Source organism: Choristoneura fumiferana, chromosome 30, assembly GCF_025370935.1.
Source record: "Choristoneura fumiferana chromosome 30, NRCan_CFum_1, whole genome shotgun sequence".
Classification (NCBI taxonomy): domain Eukaryota; kingdom Metazoa; phylum Arthropoda; class Insecta; order Lepidoptera; family Tortricidae; genus Choristoneura; species Choristoneura fumiferana.
Window position 1 is genome coordinate 7,816,435 of NC_133501.1, and position 8,976 is coordinate 7,825,410.

General features: G+C 40.0%; 1 protein-coding gene across 1 annotated transcript in view; it reads right to left on the reverse strand.

The window, feature by feature from the left end:
* The window catches only part of LOC141444715 (uncharacterized), a 61,126-nt gene extending 52,461 nt beyond the window's left edge, over positions 1 to 8,665 (reverse strand). The window contains 2 exon segments of the mRNA XM_074110320.1: positions 8,065 to 8,161; positions 8,405 to 8,665. The gene's annotated coding sequence lies outside the window, so the exon portion shown is untranslated.
* Between the last annotated feature and the right edge of the window lie 311 nt (positions 8,666 to 8,976).

Genomic DNA, 8,976 nt, shown 5'->3' on the forward strand with positions numbered 1-8,976 from the left:
ACAGACGAATAAAGCATTTTTTTTTTTTAGAAGCCGTGATGTCCTAGTGGTTTGACCTGTCGCCTCTCAAGCAGAGGGTCGTGGGTTCGAACCCCGGCTCGCACCTCTGAGTTTTTCGAAATTCATGTGCGGAATAACATTTGAAATTTACCACGAGCTTTGCGGTGAAGGAAAACATCGTGAGGAAACCTGCACAAACCTGCGAAGCGATTCAATGGTGCGTGCGAAGTTCCCAATCCGCACTGGGCCCGCGTGGGAACTATGGGCCAATCCCTCTTGTTCTGAGAGGAGGCCTGTGCCCAGCAGTGGGACGTATATAGGCTGGGATGATGATGAAAGCATTTTTACAAAAATCGAAAAACCACAGGCATAGAGGAAAATATAATGAATATCTTGATTGTAAAATATCATTGATTTTTGTGCTATACTTTTCGTATAATATGAGGACAACAAAACCCAAAATACAACCGCCCAAATCTTGAAAAGCCTACAGCTATCTCGATACAATTAGGACGTCGTTGCGGAAGGCATGGGGGGACGGCTGCGAGCGCTTATGTCAGAAGCGATAAAGACAGCAATATCCCAAACGAATACCTAACGCGGCCGCGCGGCCGGCAGGGAAACTTCTCCCGAATTAGTTATCATCAGACGTGTAGGGATTGGTCGATCCATACGCGTCTCCTCCGCTCCGCTCGTCTCCGCCTCAGTGGAGCCGCAGCCGTAAAGTTCCCAATCTGCACTGGGTCTTCGTGGGAACTACGGCCGAGACTCATTCTGTGAAGAGGCCTGTGCCATGCAGTGGGATGTATATAAGCCTAGCTAGATGATTGATTGCGCCATCTGCTGGCAAAATCTTTGATAGAGCAAGCTAATTGAGACACAGCTTTGATTTATGACTATATCGATCGTAAATCATCAAAGACATTATGATCAAACATTACGGCACATAAAGCTGGTAAGAGTGCGTGGGAAGATGAATCCGAATGAGATTTCGCCATTGAAAAATACAGTCGAACATAGAACCCCTCCTTTTTGAAGTCGGTTAAAAATGGACGCTCTCGCATAACTAATCATTATCATCATCATGAAAGGGTTTTATCCTTCCTACTAATATTATATAAATGCGAAAGTATGTTTGTAACTCCTTCAAGACAAGATAAATCAGCTGGACGGATTTAGATGAAATTTGGTGTGTAGATAGCTGTTTTTTTGGCAAATTGAATGGCTACATGATCACTGCTTCTATAATGTTAAGAACTTTTTGAATTTTAAATCATAATCATTGTAATTTTAAATTTGCATGTTGATTTTGTATATCGAATGAATACTGTTCCTGATGATATCTACTTGTAAGACCTTATGCAAACGTATTCCAGCAAATAAATATTTCATTTCATTTAAAAAAAAAAGCAGTTCTTGATGGCTTGCAATCAAGGCTCGGGACCGGTTTATAAAATAGCGGTAAATACCGGTTTATTTCGGTTTAACTCCGAACGTTCATAAGAACGCGAACGTTATAGTTTAACCGGTTTATTCGCCGAGTGACAGCTGGCCGGCCGGCGGCGGGCGGCGACGTTTATCCTGCGCCGGAATAAACCGGTTTTTATTGTTCTAAACTGGTTAATCTGACAAGAACTTTATGGAAATGTTCCCTTAAAAACCGGTTTTAAAATAACGGTTTCGCGAGCAAAACCAAAATGAAAAGGTTTTTGCGCCAAGTACATGATAACGGTTTGGAAATTTAACCGGTATCCGAGCCTTGCTTGCAATTAATTTTCCCATGTTGACGTTACTAGCTGTTGCCTGCGACTCCGTCCGCGTAGGATTCGTCTATAGCTATCCCGCGGAACCTATATAATTTTCCGGGATAAAAGCTATCCTATGTTCTTCCCCGGGACTCCAAACTAACTGTATACCGAATTTCATCTAAATCGGTTTAAAGTCAAAGTCAAAATATCTTTATTCAATGAACTAAAATAATGTCCTTGCTCACCCGCGACCTTACGATAGCTAAGCTTATGCAAAATATGCGTGTTCATGCAGTTCCTCCACCTCCACACTGTAAGAACACACACAAATCACACAAACCCATCTATCACCACCACCACACTACACTGATGCGTTTCGAACTCAACCAGAGCTCATCTTCAGAGTGACACAACCGTACACCATGCTACCAGTTGTTAGACTAACGAACCACAACCACCGTTTTAACTTGTCACTGTAACTCCCCAAGTACCCACATACGTTTTATGAAATTTAGGCTATAGACAAGCACCTTATGAATGTAAAAAAAAACTACCACCGGTTCGGAAAAACCTCTGTTGAGAAGAATCCGGCAAGAAACTCAATGACGTATATATTTTATTGTATACAGATTTACAATATATTATTAAACGGCTAGCTTTTGCCCGCGGCTCCGCCCGCGTGGTTTCGGTTATCGCGCGCTGTTCCCTCGGGAACTGTGCATTTTTCCGGGATAAAAGTAGCCTATGTCACTCTCGGGCCCATAAACTATCTCTATGCCAAAAAACACGTCGATCCGTCGCTCCGTTACGGCGTGAAAGACGGACAAACACACAAACACACTTTCGCTTTTATAATATTAGTAAAGTATGGATATCTATACATCACAAGTATTTGAAGTGAGGGAGCGCCAATGCGAATCAGAATTATTTCCGAATATCCCTGTCCATGATATAATCATTACCTTTTCATCATCCCAGCCTATATACGTCCCACTGCTGGGCACAGGCCTCCTTTCAGAACAAGAGGGCTTGGGCCATAGTTCCCACGCGGGCCCAGTGCGGATTGGGAACTTCACACGCACCATTGAATTGCTTCGCAGGTTAGTGCAGGTTTCCTCACGATGTTTTCCTTCACCGCAAAGCTCGTGGTAAATTTCAAATGTAATTCCGCACATGAATTTCGAAAAACTCAGAGGTGCGAGCCGGGGTCTGAACCCACGACCTTCTCTTTGAGAGGCGATAGGTCAAACCACTAGGCCACCACATTACCTTTTACGCCTTAGATATTTGTCTTCTTGACAATAGATCTGACGATAGATCAGCGATATAGTGGGGTTGTAACTTCGTGATCAAATAATTTCAAACAAGCCGGTCACTTGTCAATACAAATAAGGGGCTCGCCAAAGCTTTGTCTGCCAGCCATTGTCACCGCACACAGGATGTTTCAAAACACCGGTGATTTTAATTTTACTTCGAGCGATCCACTACTGTCTGTCTGAAAACTATTTGACTATTGACAAGTTCTGTGACACTCGGAAGAACCCTATCGCAGACAGCTTTTGCCGCATCAATAAAACATGATAAAGGCAGCAGAGGCTTCCTCGTGTACAAACTAGTCAAGGTATACTTTTAAGCCCCCTCTTGTAATTTGCGTAGTTCTACGAGAGTGTTTTAAGCTAGAAACACACTGACGCGGTGCGGCGCGCAGGTGGTGCCGGTTGTAATATTCGAGCTAATAGACCGGGAGATGGTGACACAGAATTTGAGATGATTTGTACTAGTATGGCGGTTCTTCAGGGGTCTAATTACGGAATTACTGTATTCTACTGGGGGGCTTACCAAATTAATCAACTAATTGTGATTTTGCCAAAAAATCAGATTCTTAGTCCCCAATGGGTGTTCTTAATATTCCATGGTGACTGTCACTCATTTCCTCAGTAGGTATAAAATATGCTACAGAAAACTAAAAACGGCTGAATGAAGTGCTCGCAGGATAGGTAGGATTTTACTAAATTTCTATGGGAATGTCCAAAAAATCGATGGAATCAGATCAGGAGATACGTAGAGAAAGAGGGTAACCGACATAGCCAAGCGAATTAGCTCTTTGAAGTGGCAACGGGCAGGTCATATAGCTAGCACAGAAAACGGCCGTTGGGGATGAGTTCTCGAATAGAGGCCGCGTGGCATGCGCAACGTAGGACGTCCACCAACGAGATGGACGGACGACCTAGTTAAAGCCGCGGGTTCACGGTGGATGCAGGCCGCTTCCAACCAAAGCAACTGGAAGTCCATGGGGGGCCTATGTTCACCAGTGGGTGTCCTATGGCTGATATAAAATAATAAATAAATAAATATCACGGGACACCTTGACGACACCTATTGACCTAGTCCCAAAGTAAGCAAAGTTAGTAACACATTATGGGTACTTGTCAATATGATGCGGTGATATTTTATGATGATGATGATGATGAGGTTTTATTCGAAGAGCAGCCTGTATAGCGGATCAATTTGCTCGTCTGCCGCCGTAAACTTTGATGTACGTTCAGGGGTGACGCACGTATTGTTGGCTTTGTTGTACAGACATGCGTGCTTTGTTGTCGTACGGTCAAGGATTTTAATAGATGAGCCACCATGGAACCTTTTCAAAGGACAAGTCATTGCGATTAAAATTGCAAACAAAAATATTTGAATTTGATTTTCGTCGTTAATTAATGCGATGTCACTATGACATTTACTGTGAAATAGTTCCACGATGGGTGGCTCAGGAGTCATGAATAAAAGTCCTTCGTATGTTAAGTCAGCTACAAAGATTCTATATGGTCAAAGTTAGAATAATATGTATACACAACCTAAATGTAAAGTCTAAAGTCGCGTAGATATATTTTTATAGTTTTGGCCGCATCGATCTTTTTGTAGTTGACTGTACAGGCACGTGCATTAATGGAAAGAGACGGTGAATTAGATCACGGGTCTGCGTGTTAGGCAATGCAGCCCCTGGGTCTGGCAGTAGAATTAAAATACTGGGATTTTTACAAAATTATCATGTAATTGACGACCAGATGGCCTAGTGGTTAGAGTACCTGACTACGAAGTTTGAGGTCCCGGGTTCGATTCCCGCAGATATTTGTATGAAAAATACGAATGTTCGTTCTCGGGTCTTGGGTGTTTAATATGTATTTAAGTATGTATCTATCTATATAATTATATTTATCCGTTGCTTAGTACCCATAACACAAGCCTTGCTAAGCTTACTTTGGGACTAGGTCAATTGGTGTGAATTGTCCCGATATATTTATTTATTTTAATTCCCGACAATTTATCACGGTTTTAATCATTTATGTTGTGCGGAATACTCATTTCAAAATGTCTTTATTAGATGTCCCAAACTGCATTTGAAATTTTTGATTAATATAAGGGCTCCACACTTTGTAGGTATCTTTAAAAATCCAATGTTAGCTTAGCAAAGCCTCGCGTTAGGCTCCGTTTCCACCAGAGATGCGCGAGTATGTGTTACGAAGAATGTGTTTCTCATGAACCAATAGAAATAGGTACTTCATTACCTGTTTGCTCCACTCAGCAATTTCCACTAGAGCTGTGCTGTGCGGTGCGAGGATAGTTTAATGAAGCGTTTCTATCAGGGATGTTACGGAGCTCCGATTCCGTTTCCGTCAAGTCGGAACTTCCGTTTCGGCTCCGGTCCCGTTACTTTTGAAACGGAAGTTATATCGGATGTCAATGCTTAGACAAACAGAAGGCTAATTATGTAACGTTTTCATCATACTTGCTCGTAAACAGTGTCAAAACATGAAGGCTACCTTGGTTGCAACCCCCAAATAAAACCCTCTACCTTAATGTGCTTCTTATGAAACCCGTGGTCGGTAAATGAGTCATTGCGCGTACAAATTTTCTTGTCATGAAGCCCAAGGTCGGTAAATGAGTCCGTGCCCGTACTGATGGTGCTGCGCATGGTGTAGCAGCAGGACCACATGCACACGCGGCTCAGGCACATGCTGAGGGAGGGGGGGGGGGAGGGCGGCGCTGCCAACAGCGCAGCCTAAGGTATCGCCAATATTATACTTGCAAATGTGATGAAAAACATTGTATGTCGCACGGGCGGTACTAGAATTACGAACATCGACTCATTAAAGCCCTCAGTCTTCGACTTCGGGCTTCTAATAGACTCTCGTTCGTAATTCCTTATTTACCGCCCTTAAGACACAATGTACTATTCTGACACTTGCTATCACAATCTAATGACAGTTTTTGTATGCGAAAACCATAATTTGATTGTGATCGCGAGTGTCAGAAACGTTACGCGATAGACCCTCAGGTTTAGTAGACCTACCCTTAACATCTCGTCCGTATCTATCACCCAGGCTCCGATTCTGGTTCCGGTTCCGTTTTCGGTTCCGATTCATTTCTGGTTCCGATAAACTAAATTGAAAACATCTGGTTCCTCTTTCGGTTACGATAAAACCACATCCGTTACATCCCTGGTTTTTATTGGTTCATGAAGAACATTCCTCTCAACACACGTTTCTTCACAAGTTTCTTGCGGCGCATTCTTCTTGGCAATGATGGTCTTTCCGAAAGCGCTGGTAGTTTAAAAAATTACGTGTAAAAGTGCCCATTGCGGCCTATTTACTGAAAAAATGATTTGAATTTTTGAATTTTAATTTGACATGCTCGCACATCTCTGGTGAAAACGCAGCCTTAACCAAAATGTACGCAATGTGGCGACATTTATGGTTCAGTAATCAACCATTAGGTAGGTATACAAACACCAAAAATTCAGATGCTCAGATTTTTCTTATTGGTTGTGCGTTATGCTATAACATATAACAAAATAAGACTGTTGGCAGGTAGCTATTGTTACTAAAAGCAAATTGAGTGGATAAGTATAGCAAAAATTGTATGTTTCTAGAGAAACTGGAACTAGGTTCAGATTCCCCAGTAATTTGTATGGAAACACCTTTTTTAATGACTATCTTTTGATAGCGTTGAGTTAGCCTCCTGGATGCTGAAGGTGATTTTTCCGAAACTGGTATTTCTTCAAAGAATCAAACTAATATGTGTTTCTTAATGAGGGAAATTACAATTAGTATGTTTTCTAGAGAGGACCGAGGGATCCAGTGGGTTAAGGTTTTCACTTTTTCAAGGAGTAGCAGACCAAAAATTATTTGAAAGAAAGAAAGAGAGAGATTTGTTTTGGTTATATCAGTACCACCACAATTCAATATTAATATTAGCTTTATATAATATGTACCTACCACCACATTTTCTGAAAAATAACACAAAGTGATCCTATACAGGTTCTGTTTCTGCTAACTGTGGTACAGAAGGATAAAAATGATAAGTATACTTTAAAAAAAAATTGTTTAGGCTAATAGAGCTACACATAGTGTGTTATGAACCCCAATTTTGTTGCAACCACTTTTTATTGTAAAAATCGCTTCCTTATAATATTCTAAGCACTAGACTAAAACTCCTCCATCAATACGACATGTAGATATTGACAACAAAAAAAAAAGGAGTTAGCTGGATAAAAGGTCACTAGAATCACAAATATAGTCATAAAAAACAAACCAAGCTACTTTATTGAAATTCTATTAGTTATTATATTTACACTCTTAATGACGAATATTCTGACCATTTTTGGACTCTCTAATGGGAATGGTTTACAAAATAATACCAATTTTGTCACTTTTGTTTTTTTTTCTCAAGAATAATGTTGTGTTAGATTATGATCTTTATACCGTATATTCCTTATACACACCTCTATCGATACTATTAAAATCATCATGGACATAGCCCTCCCCCATCCTACCAGACCTGGTGACACCCATCCATGCCAACCACCACTACAAGATTATTGTATTGTCACCAGACTATGATAAGTATGCCAAATTTCAGCAATCAGACACCAGGATTGGTTGCATAATGGTTGCAGATTTCCAGACAATACACAAACATAATAAATACATGTGTGTAGTTAAATAACGGTTTTAAAAAGAAAACTTGCTTTGGTTGTGGAGTTCTAAGCAAGGTTATAGACCACAGACCATTGATATGGACTACCACAAAGTAGAAAGTATATAAAACATCTGTGATTTGCATTAAGCCTGCATGAAGGTTATTTTCTAGTCCCTGTTATGTGAGGTTTGTGCCCAGAAGTGGGGCATGTATTTTTTTGATAAGTGGATAATGTTAGATAGTACAAGATAGTAAAGGAATATGATATGGTTATTTCAGTTTCAGCATCTCATCGCCTCAATAATGCAGTGACGACCACTTAAGTGATATATTTTAATTTTACCTGAATCACATAATTACAATCAGTTAGTGATTACAATAATTCTAAAAAAAAACCCTAGATCCTTCGTAAAATTCACATAGCACTTCACCCACTTTCACTGCATCCAGAATTTGAAAAACAACGGTGTTTACTTGACAAGCTTTTTAAATCACTACGCTTCAAAAAACTTACAAATCAAAAGAAAAATTTACGAAACAGATGATCATCAGAATTAAAATTTGAATCCAAAAGAAAGTTAATTGGAATCAATAGAGATACTTTTAATTTAACAATTGTCAATTTCGCGAAGTGACTAAATTAATTAAGTAACTAATAGTTTACAAAAGCTTGTAAAAATCACCAAATGACGTCACACGATGCACAAATAAAACTAGGTCACAAACGTATATCAAAGCACTGTATAAGGACCACAAAAATTTAGGAAAGTCCAAACGGCCATTTATAAAAACAAATGAAACGTTTATTTTTTAATTTTCATATCGCGAGTGTTTTTCTTATTATTTTGATTAACGTGCGCGTTTGAGGCGTTTTTTCACTGTAACTGTTGTATTTGTTTTGATGACGTAGAACTGCGCGGCGGACGGCGCGGCGCGGTTGTGCTTGTGGCGCATTCCGGTTTGAGGGGTTGCCAGCGCTAGAAAAATAGTTTACCCCCTTTTGAGGTGAATTTATGTGTATTTAGCGGTACAAATGTTTATTTGTGTATATCGAATTAACGACGTATATTTATAAATTTATATAATTAAATAATCCATCAAAATTGTTGATAGGTTAATTAATTTCCCCGCATCCGGTGCTCCATTTGTTCGTTTAGCCAAATAAATTACGCATCGTCACAAGGCATTATAAAGTAAAAATTATTATACAAAAACAATTTTAATTGAAATTTTAGTTCATCCCATTATGCTCGTA